Below are 17,676 nucleotides of genomic sequence, written 5' to 3' on the forward strand. Positions count from 1 at the left end.
CCGCCAATGATCTTGGAGGACGATAGAGGTAAGATGGGAAATTTCAAAGTTGACGTTTTAGGATCAGTAGTGCATGATAATCATACCACCACTTTTTGTCCAACATCTAAAAACATTACGCTTGACCAGCGGCTATTATCCCAGTTTCAACGTTGTGTACACCATTGTCTGTTGGCAATATGGAGCTGAATGAAGACGATTTCTAATCGTCTGACCTGTAACTAGTACTCAAATAGCCTGATGAAAGTTTGCAGCAATTTGATTCGCCTTTTGCCCTCGATTTGGTAGAGCCTGGTTTTGGATCAATTGATCCTGAACTCTTGCCATTGACCTGGGACGCCCTGAACGGGAAAAATTGTATAAATGTATATTATGGCATGATAATTCATTATGTAAGATGGACCAAGGTACACCAAGATATGTCCAGCACCAGTGAGGGCCGAGTCAGCAGTGGTGTGAGTCGTCCATGGAAACTGACCCATGGAAGGACAGCACCACTATTTATCATACGCTGGCTCGGATCTCGGAGGAATAAGAACTTAGTATAGTCCAGGAACCAGGGGTCAATTATCTGCATGAAATGAGAGAGTCTTCCATTGGTATTTCTGAAAGGGGTATCCCATGGGGTATCCAAAACAGAACTGCTTGAATGGCACAGTCGGGGCATTCAGCCAGAATTAACCCTTTTCTCTCATTTTGCCGGTATGGACTATCTGGCGAAAAAGTGGGGTAGTGCAACTTCAAAATTGAAATGCGCTCTTATTAATGGACCTATAAAAGAGATATAGGTGTCAAAATGAATATCGTGGTACACTCCATTGGATCCAATCATGAATATGCAAATTGACCTTTTTACAGGTTAGTAGGGGGTCAAAGGTCACATGACGACCCTGCTTCACTTCGAAAGAAATCATACACATTCAACATCAACTGTTTAACATCTGCTTAGTAGCGCTTCTTGTCATAGAATGAACACGGTCACTGTGTAGCACGTGCAGACCGTGCTTGCGCTGTTCCTTCCACGTCTTGTCCCCCTACGTGTCATGTACACATTTCTATACAAAATTACATGATAGTTTCTTAAAGAACTTCATCCGTCATGGGTCTTAAAATAAACAAAATTCAGATTTTGTTGGGTACAGGGTATTCATGGTCAAGTACCGTATTGATGTTTTATACACTTTTCTTGATTTCGAGTTATTTTGCAATTCATCATTCTCATTTGGAGTCAAACGGACTTTACTAAAAACTAGCTAGTAGAAGAGAAAGAATGAGACTTAGAAGTTGATGTTCCTACACACACACACAGGAAAGAAGCAAAGATTTTCCCGCCTTTGAACATGGAAGAGCTGTTAGTTGCCTCGTGCTATCACGGCTACTATTGGGCATGTATAGTTAACAGTGAAGAGGATCTCTGCTGAAATCTGAAGATTTTAGTTCTAGTGTGATTTCAGCCTATATACAGGTTTATGGCATATATCATGTTCTGGAGTCTTGTTGGTACCTGTTTCATAGTCTGCAAATCACATATTGTGAAACATTGAACATATTGGCAACACCATGCTGACTTCTGCCAGTTTTCAGCATGACCATAGCCTGTTGACACTCTGCAAGTTGCAGACACCACATTGCTAGTTCAAACACAAACAATGAACGTGCTGAGCAGAATGAACAAGAAGGAAGTGAGCAAAGCTCACATACCCCTGTTATCTCCGCTGGTCAACAACAAACAGTAAATAGTTTGTTAATTAATATTTCATTTCATATTTCTAACTGATTTTAACTTCAATGTTTTAAAAACTAAGATTGAGTTCCAGTGACAATTGACCCCCCCGATCTCCCATGTTACCAGTGTTCACTACGAGGAAGTAGATCACCATAAACACCTTTGAATAAAAATTTGATTGAGGAGTTACATAAGAAGAATTATCAAAAGGACCAAAAATTGTTGATATAAAACACATAAAAATGGAACAATATCATATAAGAAATTCAATAAATTAATAATTTCCATCTAGCCTTAACAGATATGGTAAAGAATTCATAATTTCAAACTAACACAAAGCACCGATACTTATGATGATCTACATGTGTGGAAACAATTTTGGAAAATATATTAGCTATACAAAACCAGTCATCAAATTTTCTAAATTCCATCAGTTTCCATGAAAACAGCAAAAGAGAAAACTTTCAGAATCTTATAAAAGATAAAAAACAATCATAGTGGTTAATGTAGCAAGTTTGCTGAAGCTAGGATACATAATATTGTAAACATGGACCGTACAAAAACTCTACCCAAAATTTATGTTTCACCATAATTCCATGGAAACAGCAAAACTAAAAATATGCAGAATCTTCAAACTAGCAAAAGGCACAAGTACTCATTGTGGTAAATGTGTGTAGCAAGCTTGATGAAGCTAGGATGCATAGTTAAAAAGATATGGGCCGTACAAAACACCCACCCTAAAAGTTTAAGTTTCTTAATGTGTCCATGGAAACGGCAAAAATTAAAAAATTCACCATCTCCAAACTAGCAAAAGGCACAAGTACTCATTGTGGTAAATGTATGTAGCAAGTTTGGTGAAGCTAGGGTGCATGGTTAAAAAGATATGGGCCGTACAAAACACCCACCCTGAAAGTTTAAGTTTCTTAATGTGTCCATGGAAACGGCAAATATTAAAAAGTTCAGAATCTTCAAACTAGCAAAAGGCACAAGTACTCATTGTGGTAAATGTGTGTAACATGTTTGGTGAAGCTAGGGTGCATGGTTAAAAAGTTATGGGCCATACAGACGGACGGACGGACGGACGGAACGCTTCGTAAACGGGGGTATAATAAGATTGACAGAAATTTATATGGTCCAAAGAGAATAATTGACCTACATTGAAAATGACACCCTATGCACGTGTATGGTGCTACTGTGTGTAGCGTGTGGAAACTATCGGATGTGTTTTTTGCATTGGATGTTTGTCGTCAACACTTGGCTTTGTTCTAATACTTGGTATTAACATTTTCATGATACCCTACCTTTTTGCGAATGGAATATACAGGTCGTGTCACATTTACATTTACAATTCTTATTACAGAACATGTCTCATATCCTGTGAGTTCAAAAAGGTCAAACAAGTGATCAGATAATATAAAAAAGAGAGAAGTACATCTGGTTTGTATCATTAGGCATCAATCAAACAACCAAAGAAAAGAAAAAAAGTTTTCTTTTCAAATTTCCAAAATGGTGTACATAATAACATTTGGAAGACTTTTGTTGTAATGATATATTTAGTTTTAGTCCAAAGATGAAAAATGGCTTTTCATTAATCTGTTTATATTAAACTACCACAATTAATATGATATGATAAAAGGTGAGACATATGATCTGAGGACTAAAAGGCAAGAGCCCAATAGTAATAGTTGATCATTATTATTAGGGCTCCATGCTTAAAAGGCAAGAGCCCTAATGTAATCGTTCTGTTAATTATTATAAGAGCCCTATTTGATCGTGTATTACCGTATTCGACCCATTAAGCGCCTCTCCCCCAATAAGCATAATGTGCATTTTCTCGTAAACTAAGCCGGACACAGCAATCAGCTGTACACACGTTTTCTTGGAATCTACCGGTGATTCAGTCACGACACACCCAATGATATAACTTTACAGGATTTTAAATGCATGGATCGGCAAAAGTTGTTTCTGAAACTATTTCTTTATCAGGAATAATATATTCTAATATCTTGTTAATTTAGATGCAGCTTTTACTAAACATATTTAAAATAATAATAACCCTAAGCGAAGCAGCTGATCGCTATTGCCGGGTATTATTTCTTACATGGAACCAGTCTGACCAGTCACCATCAAGGCTCCCGTGCACGTGATCGCGACACATGTGTGTCTGTGTGTGTGGCTGCTTGTACTAGTCCGGACTGTTGCTGATTTATACTGCTAGCCCACTGAGATACCATTCTGCAGTTCAACATGAATACCCGACTCAGACACAGTATACTAACTCTGAGCTGACCAGTCCTTGTTTTAGTCCCTTACCGACCGCCAGACAGGGTAACAACAAATACCATCTTTGAACGTCTTTTGGCATGACGCGGCCGGGGATCGAACCTCGAACCTTCCGCCCTGCAGGCGGACGCTGTACCACTAGATCACAGAGGTGATCGACAGAAAATTCAATGATATTAATGATTTTATTGAATTTATGAAAAAGGACAAGATCAGGTTTGTTGGCCTAGATAGGTCTGAGGCTGTGTACAGGCCTATTCCAAAGAATGTTGTATTTATTATTTTTCATGACATCCTCTACATATTCTGGGTCATACCATGGATGGATCTGTGTGTCCAAACCACAAGCATGGCGAAGACGGTAATAAAATGATTAGGCCACTCCATCGTGTCGCTTAAGATACTGTGTTTGTGCCAAAGCAGGGCATCCACTGACAATGTGTTGGACAGTCTCATTAAATTCATTGTATTATCATCATTATCATCATCATCACCATCATTTTCATCATCATTAGTATTTTTATGCAATATATTGCTGGGAAGAAATATTTAAAAGAGATGCAAATTCTACATCAACTGTAAACAGGATAGAATAGCGTATTTATTCACATGACCTTCACCAAAGAAAAAAACAATTATGTACAACAAAAATTATGCCATCACTACTGGTTACAGATGGAATTCTGACAGAGCCACATCAGGAGAATAAGGTGGGTGCTGAAGGAGTTCAAAGCCATACTCTTTAAATGTAGCCATGGCTGGGAAATGACTACTGATCTAGCAATATGATGCTCTATCATTGGCTGGTTGGTCATCACCATATCGTGGATTTTCTGGATCATTTCTGGTGTTGCATGACAGGGTTTGTCTTCTAGGCATTCCCTGCCACACTTAAACTCTGCTGCCCACCTATTTACAGTCACATAGGAAGGGACATCCTTCCTGTGTGGTGTACTCATGTCTTCATGGATGGCTTTCGGTGTTAAGCCCTTTTCTGCAAGTACTTGATCACTGTACATTCCTCAAGTTTGTCCATTTTCCAAAGGTCACAGACACCTGCTTATTTTACTGACTTGTCACAGCAAAACAATTTGCTCATCTGACTCAAGTTTTTGTGGACATACGAGGGGTGTTCATTAAAGATTTCCCCTAAACCACTTAGGGTTATCATATTTGGTTGAAATTTCACATGTGTAATGATACATGTATCTATAGGTTATGTCTGAATTTGCAGCACCGAACTATTAATCTTACCACTTTTACAGGTGTTATGATCGAGTAGGGTGTGACAATGGAGCCAGTAGAATACCGAGCAGTGATTAGGTTTTTATATTTGAAAGGTCGCACACCAAAAGAAACTTTCGATGAAGTGAAAGCAATTTATGGGGAAGATGCCCCATCATGTTACGTTGTTAAACACTGGCATCGCCAGTTCAAGTGTGGTCGGACATCTGTGGAAACAGCTGCCATTCCTGGTCGCCCCCATTCAGCAATTGATGAGGACACTATCCATCAAGTGGAGACTGCCATTTTGGCAGTCCAACGCATAACTGTTCGCCAGTTAGCACAAGATGTCAAGATCAGTGTAGGGTCTGTGGAAAAAATCATCCATGACAATTTGAACATGCATAAGGTGTCTGCACAAATTCCCAGGTTGCTCACACCTTTCCAAAAGCAGGAACGAGTCAATTGCTCAAAGGATCTTTTGGACATGTGCAAAAAAAACCCAGGCAAACTTTTTTGACAGACTTATCACACAGGATGAAACATGGGTCCATCACTATGATCCTGAGACAAAAGTTCAGTCGATGCAATGGAAGCATGTGGAGTCACCACCCCCAAAGAAGGCTCGTGTCCAACCCTCTGCAGGCAAGGTCATGCTCACGGTGTTTTGGGACCAGCACGGAGTAGTGATGATGGATTTCTTGGCAAAGGGTACCACAATTACAGGAGCTTATTATGCTTCCCTGCTGCGGAAATTGCGGGACGCTATCAATCTTAAGAGGCATGGCATGCTGACCAAGGGTGTCCGTCTCCTGCAAGACAATGCTCAAGTACACAACTCTCATGTTGTCCAGACAGAAGCGCGGTCCTGTGGCTATGAAATCCTTCCACATCCTCCTTACTCTCGACCTTGCACCATCTGACTTCCACCTCTTTCCAACCATGAAGTCATTTTTGAAGGGAAAACGTTTCACAGATGATGAAACACTGATTTCTGAAGTCAAGTTCTTGTTTGAGACGCAAAATGAGGGCTTTTACAAGCGAGGTCTCCATAGTTGCATAAAACGATGGGAGAAGTGTGTAACTCTTGGGACCTATGTAGAGAAAGACTAATACCTATGCCAAGTTTCATAGGTCCATCGGAAGTGGGTCAGGGGAAATCTTTAATGAACACCCCTCGTACCTACACGACTGCAGCTGAGTGTAAAATATGTATGATGTAACAGATGTCTAAAAACTAGTATATGTGCAAAATGTGCCTTTGTAAACACTATCTAATGTGGCAGAATATATTATATCAGTTTTATTTTGTTTTAAGATTCTAAACAAATACATCACGAGGTTTACATCCTGTTTCATAATGATGACCTGTTCTGATCAGATGAAGAAAAAAGATTGATGTCGCTGAATGGTGAGAATAAATTCCATAAACAATTTCTGCTAAAACGATTGAATGAGGATCCTTCATACTTACTAAAGAAGTAAAACACCTGGTGATCAAGGACCAGTTGTATAATGATAATAATGATGACGACGCCAATGCTTGCGGGTACGAAGGAAGATACTGAAACATGAATGTAATGATTAAAAACCTCAAAATACAAAAACTTTATTTCCTCTATTTTCTTTCTTTTGATATGTTTTTCTTTTCAAGCACTTAGAAGAGAACGCAACAAGAAAGGTTGTTCACGATATTTTTTCTTGAATGCATCAAACTTATTAACACGTTTCTTCTTGCAACATTTTCCCATTTCCTTCCTTAAACATGTCTGATGGACTGTTTGGAATTCAGCAAATCAGTAACAAATTTGGAGGTTTCAAGGCATCACTTTACTTCCAAGAATTGTATTGATGTCATATCACTGCAAATGCTCAGGAGCCTTAATAGGGATTCCAATGTTAGACTGGAGAAAATCAACCACTGACATCCTAAACTATATTTTACCAGAAATAGAAATGTGAAATCCTGCAGCTGTCCTCATGTAGTACATCTACATCTCTCAATATTCAAGTTTGACTGCCTTTTGTTTTCATTTCAACACATTACAGTTTCAGCAAATCTGATGGCATTTTGTTTAAAGTTTTGAAAAACATACTTGCTCAAAGCTCTCAGTGCTACTGTCGAACCCAGTTGACAGGCACATACCGGTAGTCGAAGGACAACCCCAAATGAAACTCACTATAACTGTTTAACGAGCAGGATTTGTGAATATTTAAAGTTATGTATGGTATGCATAAATACTCAGCTTACAAAATATCAAAACTTTCAGAAGTTGATTTACCTAAAAAAAAACATCAATGGTTAAGGAAGTATCTGCCAAATTTATCAGCACACAACTACCAGAAATGGCCATTGTTGACTTTTGGCACTCCACGTTGAGTGCCATGCAGTTCGATATTTTCTTCAAAATTTTATCATTTTTCATCCTTGATCATAATTATTTCTTTGCTGACGAGAGGAAAACACTCAAGTTCCTTAATCTATTAAAATTAGCCAATTTCAGTGAAATTAATAATAAAAAACAACAATCTGAATCGTAACATCATCGATTGGATGGAACGTGTATGATCATGGCAACGGTTATTGGTAAATATCACATCTTCATCTTATATATCCAGTACCTGGAAGTTTTTCATATTTGTTGTTTGATGTCCTACAATCTGATCCTTGTCCAGTCACGGAACACTTTATTGTCAACCCGCTTGAAGCCAGGATAGTCGTAGTGATGCCACTGGCTGAAACTGTATCTGGCTTGAGAAGTGTGTCTCCATTCTGCAAGGTTATATGTAACTTTAATTGTCACAGAATAGAGACAAATGATTCTCGACATTATGATTCATAATTCACAACATGGCTGAGAATATTTAGGAATAGGAATTCCAAACTTTCTTTTAACTGGCATGCCTTGAGGAAGCATCTTTCATTATGACATTAAACCAGAACATCCCATGCCTCCAGCAAGCTCAAAAGGCAAAGTAATATTCATAGTGTGCGTTCAAAATCCAGACACTAGAGGAGACAATGATCATAATTCAGACTGCATACTTCACATAGAACTAAATGCTACTGATACAGCCACCAACAGACAAGTAGACCAGGATGAAAGCTTGATTACAATTTGATCGAATGATTCACAGTTTATGAATTCTTGCAGATGAAAATCTTATTACAGTCAAATACATACCCATAACTCAAGTGTGAGGTTTGTCTCTGTACCTAATGTGCAGGTCACAGTGAAGTCAAAAATCCTTTCCTCTTTGTATGAAACCTTAATAGATTCTTTTGTTACATCTGAAAAGTAAACATTTGACTTATGTGGTGTGGTTCAGAAACAACTACAAATACAAAATATGAAAGTTATAATCGAACAGTAAAAAAAATTGAAATGCATGTACTTTTTATTAACTTGCACATAAGTCCTATATGCAATTATCCATAAGTCCCATAGACTTTTCAGATAACAATTACAATTAGACCACCACGACATGGCCATTGTGGAATAAAGATAGTTTCACTGTACTGTAGCTGACCTGGGCATGTAGTCAACAGTTTGAAATGTCAATATAGACGGCATCTTGACAGAAATTACCATCAGCATTGACATTGAAATATTTTCTGCATAAATACTGAGGGCAATAAACTGGTGTCTAGCCGGTTGAGCCACATTTAAAAAATGACTATTGCCGAATGCGCCACATTTTCAGCTGTGTGCATGTCACCTACTCTAGCCGGTAATTAATTAATCAGATTACCGATACCTTTATATGAGTGTCCCACATTTCAATTACTAAGCGTGGTGTTCTTTAGAGATCAATGGCGTTCTTAATTGACATTGAGTTAATCCTGTTATTCATAACATATTTAAGTGACGTCCTGTTCACTCCATGTCACAACCATGGCAAATGCAAAAGTTCAAATAAAGTTCATTGATGGCTTTAAGTTTCGGTGTAAGAGCAGTCGTGGTGAAAGAAGATACTGGTCCTGTATTGTCAAGGAGTGCACTGCAACGATCACAACTCAGGGTGAGTTGCTCCACGCCACCTCGTGACAAGGTGGATGATGTGTGGCTTGATGCCATTGCTGACTCTCCTGCTGGCCCTTAAGTGAATGCCTTCATGGACTATGTGACAACCAGTTGGGTTCAAGGACAGGCCTTCATCCCAGAGATTTGGAATCACTTCGACAACCAAGGCCACCGTACCAACGATCACCAAGGGTGGCACAACTAGAAAAAGAGACTTTACAAGAAGTGCCACCCGAAGTGCCGATCTACGAGGTAGTGAAGCTCTTTCAGCGCGAGCAGTCACTCACAGAGGCTGCAGTCCTGAGACCCTCTTACCAGTGGTCAGAACCTTCACGAAGATGGAAGTACAATTCATTACAAAATTGTGACCTGTAATGTGACAATGTTATATGACCTGTCATGATATCCATCAATGTAATGTTGAATATATTATCCCTGTTCTGATCTGAATAAAAAATGAGAAAACAAGACTTAAATACGGTAACTTGTTAGAATCGCAAAGCATGTTTTGACAGCATAGCCATGAGAGTCACATTCCACAATCACGCAACCGTAACCATTGCCCCGCAAGCCACATCAACTTTGGCTATCTATTTTCGAAATGTGGCTTAGGCGGCCTGTAACCCAATAAACTAACATTAAAATCTAATGATTTGAACAAAATATGATGTCATCGTAAGAAGAAACATACATTGCGTCCATATGTATGTGAAGTTTCAGCTTTAGTGGTTTCTAAGAAGATGATGTTTACAGTGCAAGGAAATCAAACAATAGTTATCACTTTGTATAATTCTAAGAATAATACCTCTATTACCTCATAGCCATAAAATCCTGTTTTGGTTGTATTCATTCTATTAAATCTTATATTTTTCAACAGTGCAAGAAAATCAAACAATAGTTATCACTTTGTATAATTCTAAGAATAATACCTCTATTATATCATAGCACTAAATTCCTGTTTTGGTTGTATTCACACTAAAAAAATCTTTAGATTTTTCAACAGACATCCTCATCATAGCCAAAATATCTCAATGCCATATTACCATGCGCAGTGTATCAAAATCCCATCTCTTGGAGAGCAATAGTTAGTGCATTTCTAGCCTTTCTGACAGTACTTTAAGACCCAAGTCTGGTAGTAATAAATTTCACATTCAATGTATTTTTGCTGACTACTTTGAAAAGTTGTCTAATCCCGATAAAATTCCAGATCTAGGGGAGGGTGCAAAAGAGGGTATCGCACAATCTGAGAGTGATACTGTCAGCATGTTAGGTTGGCATGCTGAAGAAATCTTAAATGCAATAAATCTGCTGGTTATGATGGTACTATAAACATATTTCTTTAAATTGGTGAAAAAATTATAATTCCAGTATATATTAAAATGATTAATGCTATCTTGAAGTTTGGCTATTATCCCATTAAATGGAGGGAAGGTGTGGTTGTTCCTATTCACAAAATAGGCAGTAAATCAGTTGCAGATTATTATAGGGGTATTACTCTACTTTCCTGTATTGGTAAGTTGTTTACAAGTGCATAAAATACAAAGGTTAAAGAATGGTTTGACAAACATTCTATATTAGTGGAAGGGCAGTTCGCTTTGAGAGAGGGTCACAGCACATTTGATTGTATATTTGTACTTCATGGTTTAATCAACCTCGCATTCAGCAGAGGAATAATGATATACTGTGCTTTTGTGGATTTCAACAAGGCAATCAATCATGTTTTAAGTTTTGGTCTAAATTATATTCATTGGGTATAAGCGCTAAATTACTGACACTCATCCAGAATATGTATAACAATGTGTCTTCATTTGTGAAGCTTCCTGGCAGTTATCATGATATAACATTTATACTAAGTTTTCCTATAATAATTAGATCCACATCAAGTGCTTTTATGAGTTATCATGGTGTAATATTATACATCATTTCATATAATTATAGTTTAGCAAGTAATACTTATCATCAGGTAAAATGCACATATATAATATCAGTAATACAGATATTCATACACAGATGTAGAGAAACCAGTTAATGTTACCAAGTGAAGCATGGCTGTATCTAAATATTAAACATTCTCTAACTATGGAAATATATATATCATTAATGGATGTAGTTAAATATAGAGTAGCTCTAACACTTTTTCGACTCATGTCACATTCTCCAATGATTGAGAAGGGATGTTTATGTAACTTGATATAAATAAGGGAAGATGGGCAAATCTAAATGATAGCCATGGTAAATTGTGTCTGTCCTTTTTGTATATACAAGTATCCAAACATGTTAAAATTTATTTATCATTGTGAAGATGAATATCAAGAAATTGTTTACGAAGTAGCTGAACTGCATATAATATATGACAATGTTATAATTTAAACTGTCCATGAAAAAATTGTCTGCCACTGAAGGTCTTTATGGGATAATGAGTTTGGGTAGGGGGATGGATAGGGGGATGGATATTGATGGCTGTCTGTTGTACCTACACATGTTCATGTATAGTTATTTTGTACTTCCATTTTGGCCTTTGGGGTGCCTGAGAAATAAATCACAATGCATGTAAGGTAAACCCTATCCTCCACACCAATGCAACTGCGCATGCAAGAGGCAGCAAAATGTCACTTCTTTCAACCAACAACCTCATTGATTAGATGCAGATATTTTGGGGAAGTGGGGGGGGACTAATTCCTGATATAGCATTCTTCGAATTATACCCAGTAATAACTATTGTTTGATAACTCCTTTGAATACCGTACCTCCATTACATAATAGTCAATAGAGGGAATGGTGGAATATGGCATCTAGTATTCTCAGATAGTGATACTTGGCCACAGTGATGTTTATATATATATATTCCTACTTCACTGCTGCCATTTATATATACATTCACACCTCGTCAAAAGTATCACCAAGTTTGAAGAGTAATAACGTTCATGAAAATAGAATCCACAGACTGAAGTAAAAAAACATTTGCTAGTTTCCATTTAATAAATAAACGATGAGTAGGTGTTGTTTATATAGAGGATTAACCACTGAGTTCGGTTGTTATGAGTGATTAATCTGTCACGATTAGAACGAGTGTGTAGATTTTTCGGTAACAACCGTACACAGTGGTTAATCCTTTTTCTCCCATAACAATACGCCATAAAAAGTCGAGCTCGTAGTTGAAGATTTCCCGTGTTTAGTAACCACTCAGGATTCTCCCCAACCTGGTTTTCGAATATGCTCACTAAGACAACTGCACTCTAAACAGGTAAAAAGGATCTACCGAAGACAACTCACATGAGTTTTCCGTGACAGGCAAGCTACTTGTTAGCATTCATGTTATGTTTTTTGTTAACTATTAAAAGCTGGTGGGAGTAACGTTTTGAGAATTAGTAATGTGATTTGATATTTGTTAATGGTTTTGGAAGACTCGGCCCATATCTATATTTGCATTCGTCTCGCCGTGACTATCATTCTCAATGCGCAACACTAAATAGGTCCACTTTTTAGTGTATGTAAATACGTTATTCGTTTATTTGTTCGCTAGAAAGAAATTTTATAAACCCAATTAAGAGGAAATTAAATATTGTCTTATATATTGTGAAATATTGTTAAAGAAAAAACAAGGGCCCAAAGGAACTGTCAGCAGGACTGATCAGGCAAGATTCTATAAATACCAACTCAGGCAACTGATCAGCTGATTACATCTTCTCAAATCCATCAATGGATTGTAACATTTTTGGACGAATTTTCCTCTTTAAAACTAATTTTACAGTGAATAATTTAATATGTAATATGATGATTATTTCATGTCATCTTTTTTTCTTTTCTTTTCTTGTTCCTGAACATGGTGAGCACGTGTTTTTATTATACAAAAAAAACCTTATTCAGTGGACAATTTTTCTTTTGAACATAATATTTAACATCATGACACCAAAAATGTTACTAAATGAGTCATCTAATTTCCCCATATTTGTGAATGACAAGAAACAATGTGAATTTCACAAGCACAATACTTTATTGTGTGTGAAACATAAATACATAGGATATATGTAAACAATAAATTACCATTTAAGTAGTTCTACAAATATTTGCATTTTAATACCCTTGTAATTTTACATTGTTATTTTACTGCAACAGTTACCTCCAAACTTTATTCTTTTGTTTTTTTATCAGATTAGAAGTTAAGACTTACTGATAATAGGTAATTTAAAATTAACATTTTCTTCTTTTTATCTTCATGAAAACAAGACATAATAATAAATATGTATTTTAGTGACCTGTTCATACATGATTTTTTTGGTAAAAAGTATAAAAATTAAAATTAGACATTGGTAATGAAAAGAAATGGGTTTATGGTAAAATGTTATAAGAGGACCTCTTGTTGGTCACTTCATCACCCATAAATTTGAGTTTTTCTTTATTTACCATGTTCTGAAAATTTACACATTAGAATAATTTAAAGTCTCTGCATATAGCGACACAGCTTTCTACTCCCAGGCAGCCAATTAGATTATGTGGAAAAAAATAAACCATGGGAGAATGATAAATAAACCGATGCGGTATCTCGCTTCGGTTACCGTCTTCTCATTATGCGAATCAACGATAGTCATAAGTCATATTAAAAGAAATATCAATATTAATTAATAATGAATAAAATTTACTATAGCCCACGAGGATATTGGAAAGGTGTAGGAGCAATAAAAAAATTAGCCACCGCAGCTAAGGTATCCAAAGATGTAGCCAAGGATTGGTTAAAGAAACAAGCGATGTGGCAAATATATTTACCAGCACCGCGTTATATACGGAGGAAGAAGTTTGATATTTTTACAACGAATGAAGTTCATCAGGCTGACCTCTTGTTTCTTCCCCACGATAAGGTAAGACGCAAAACGTATAAATACGCTTTAACCGTAGTGGATGTGGCTAGTCGATACAAAGAGGCTGAGCCATTAACCTCGAAAGATTCAACAGAAGTAGCTAATGCACTGAGTCGCATATATAAACGCGGACCACTAAAATGGCCTAAGCTATTTCAAGTAGATCCCGGTCGCGAGTTTATTGGATCAATAACTAAACTGTTAACAAAGCACAATGTCGAAATCAGGCGTGGTGAAAGAGAGGCCCACCGTAGTCAAGCTAACGTCGAAAGATTTAACTGGACATTTGCTGAACGTTTGTTTGGCTATCAGTATGGGATCGAAATGAAATCGGAACGATTGAGTAGGGCTGCAACAATACAGAAAGGTCACGATACGATACGCATCTCGATATTCTGGTCACGATACAATACGTATCTCGATACGCAATGATAAAAAATCAAGACTGAAAGCATGTTAAGTTTGAACCTTTCATGATTTTGGAACAGTCACAATTATTTTATAATAACAAGACAACTGAAGTTGTTTAGCTTCAAAGTGAAACTTTCTCTAACTTTCCTTCAAAACAATTCAAAGTTCAAACACCAGAAAATAATTAATGTACTCCACCAGTGATACAACTTCAAAGAATTTTGATGCAATGGTCGAAGAAATTGTATCTGAAATTATTGGTTTATCAGGAATAATATATTCCAATATCGTGTTACCTTAGTTGCAGCTTTTACTATACATACAATTATCATGGAACTGTTCTGGGTGAACAATACCTTCCAAATGACGTGCTGGTTTTCTTGGGGAATTAGTCAGCAAAGAGCCAGAGTCACAGGAGACTAATCACAATTTTATTTACAAGAACAATTAACAATTTACAATATACTTAGATAATAACTGAGGGTGCCACAGAGAGTTGGTACAACACTCTAGGCTGTGGGAGAGAGGTCTGCTTGGTAAGAGAGTCAAACCCCTTTCTCTGTTAAAACTTGGCTACAGTATGTATTTTAACAAAAATTTGAACAATAAAAAGGAATGTGATTGGTTAATACACGATTGGTTGTGTCCTAAGCTAAATGGATGGCTAGACAGAGGGGAATACTAAATCCTGTTGGACTGGCACTAATCTTGTTGACATATTTACTGGATGCTTTGAAAGAGATTATGGTGTCACTATAGATGAGCTTGTGTTGGGGCTAATCCTTAATGCACTATAAACGAGCTTGTATGGGGCCTTAATTGAGTCTTAATTGAAGCAATGTTATTCTAATATACCCCGGTAGGTGATGACAGATATACTTAAATAAAATAGTTCCAGGTAATCTATAAGACTATGTAGACATATCCTTTGTCTGGGAGATGGGATCTTGACACCTTAGGCTAGCATTTATCTAAAAGCTATAACTGAAACTACTGATATTTTATATATGCATTTTACCTGACGATAATTATTACTTGCTAAACTATAATTATATGAAATGATGTATAAATATTACACCATGATAACTCATAAAAGCACTTGATGTAGATCTAATTATTATACGATAACTTAGTATAAATGTTATACCATGATAATATGGACAAATATATCTCATTCTCGTTGACTAAAACTATACATTATAGGGACAAGGATGGGAAAGCTAGAATAAAGCAAAGTAATGGGCTTAGATTCATAGACTCCGTACAGTTTCTGTTATCTTCCCTGGACAATTTAGCTAATGCGAACAATCCCGATGACTTTGTGATAACTAATCAATATACCGATAGGTTAACACGTCATTTGTTGCTGAGAAAAGGTGTATATCCTTACGAATATATAGATGATTGGTCTAGATTCGACGAAACTAAATTACCACCCCTTGAATCATTCTATAGTAACTTAACAGAATCTAAAATAACAGATGTTGATTATGAACACGCTATGATGGTTTGGGATAAATTAAGTTGTAAGAATTTAGGCGATTATCACGATCTGTACTTGAAAAACAATGTACTGTTACTCGCCGATATATTCAAGACATTTAGAAAGACATGTTTAAAACAATATGGCTTGGACCCGGCATGGTACTATTCCAGTCCCGGACTATCGTGGGATGCATTGTTGAAGAAGACCGGTGTAGAACTAAAATTACTCACCGATTACGATATGCACTTGTTTATTGAGAAAGGGTTAAGAGGTGGTATATCGATGGCAGCGAAAAGATATTCTAAGGCTAATAATAAATTAGTGGAAGGATACGATCCGAGTAAACCCGACATGCATATATTATATCTCAACGCCAACAATTTGTACGGATGGGCTATGAGTCGACCTTTACCCACGGGTGGTTTTGAGTGGATCGATGATATCGATATCCATAATATCAATGTGAAAAAAGAGTACATACTAGAAGTTGACTTGGAATATCCAAATTCGTTACATAAAGACCATAACAGTTATCCACTAGCTCCCGAAAGATTAATGGTGAAAAAAGATTGGATGTCGGAATATCAACACTCCTTGATGGGTAATACTAGGTTAGCTAACGTAGAAAAACTCGTACCAAATTTGATGGATAAAACAAAATATATAGTTCACTGCAGAAATCTCCAGTTATATCTATCGTTAGGTATGAAACTTAAGAAAATACACAGAGTTCTAAAGTTTGATCAAAGCCCTTGGATGGAGCCCTATATAAGGCTGAACACAGATTTAAGAAAGATAGCTACCAGCGATTTCGAAAAGAATCTATATAAGCTTATGAATAACTTATGAATGAGTATTATCGACTTGTCAAAACACTTAATGTATGACTTTTATTACAACGAACTTAAGAAGCAATACGGCAATAGATGCGAGGTGTTCTATACCGACACAGATTCTTTGTTGATGGAAATACAAACCGAGGATGTGTATAAAGATATGGCAGAAAAAATAGATATGTACGACACGAGCGATTACCCAAAAGATAATCCACTCCACAGCGTAGTAAATAAGAAGGTGTTAGGTAAGATGAAGGATGAATGTGCTGGGACTCCAATAGCGGAGTATGTAGGATTAAGACCTAAGATGTTTTCTATAAAGAAGTCCTATAATGGAGAGATAAGAAAAGCTAAGGGCGTTAAGAAGTATGTGGTAAAAAAGCATATCAAACACAAACAGTATAAAGAATCATTATTCAACAGTAGAACGTTCAAACACTAAATGAACTCTTTTAGAAGTTACAATCATAGGATATATGGATTAAGAATGAACAAGACGTCATTATCCCCCTTAGATACAAAGAGATGGATTGATAATGATGGAGTAACTACCTATGCTTATGGTTATTTAGGGCGGTAATACTGTACCGTTGGGAACTATGAACAACTCTTCTCGTACAAATGCCCTGCCCGGTCCATCTTTAAGATAATAAAGAATAGGCTCTCCTTCTTTCATAACCAATCGACTAATGTTATATGTCTTAAGGGACCATATAGGATCGGTTGCGCGACGTAGGCCTCCTTTGAATTTACCGGGCTGGTATAAATATCTTACGCTTACTCTATTCGGAAGTTTTTGTTCTTTGCCTCTCCTAGGTGCTGAAGATTC

Source organism: Haliotis cracherodii, unplaced genomic scaffold, assembly GCF_022045235.1.
Source record: "Haliotis cracherodii isolate W230 unplaced genomic scaffold, xgHalCrac1.p SCAF_12, whole genome shotgun sequence".
Lineage (NCBI taxonomy): Eukaryota > Metazoa > Mollusca > Gastropoda > Lepetellida > Haliotidae > Haliotis > Haliotis cracherodii.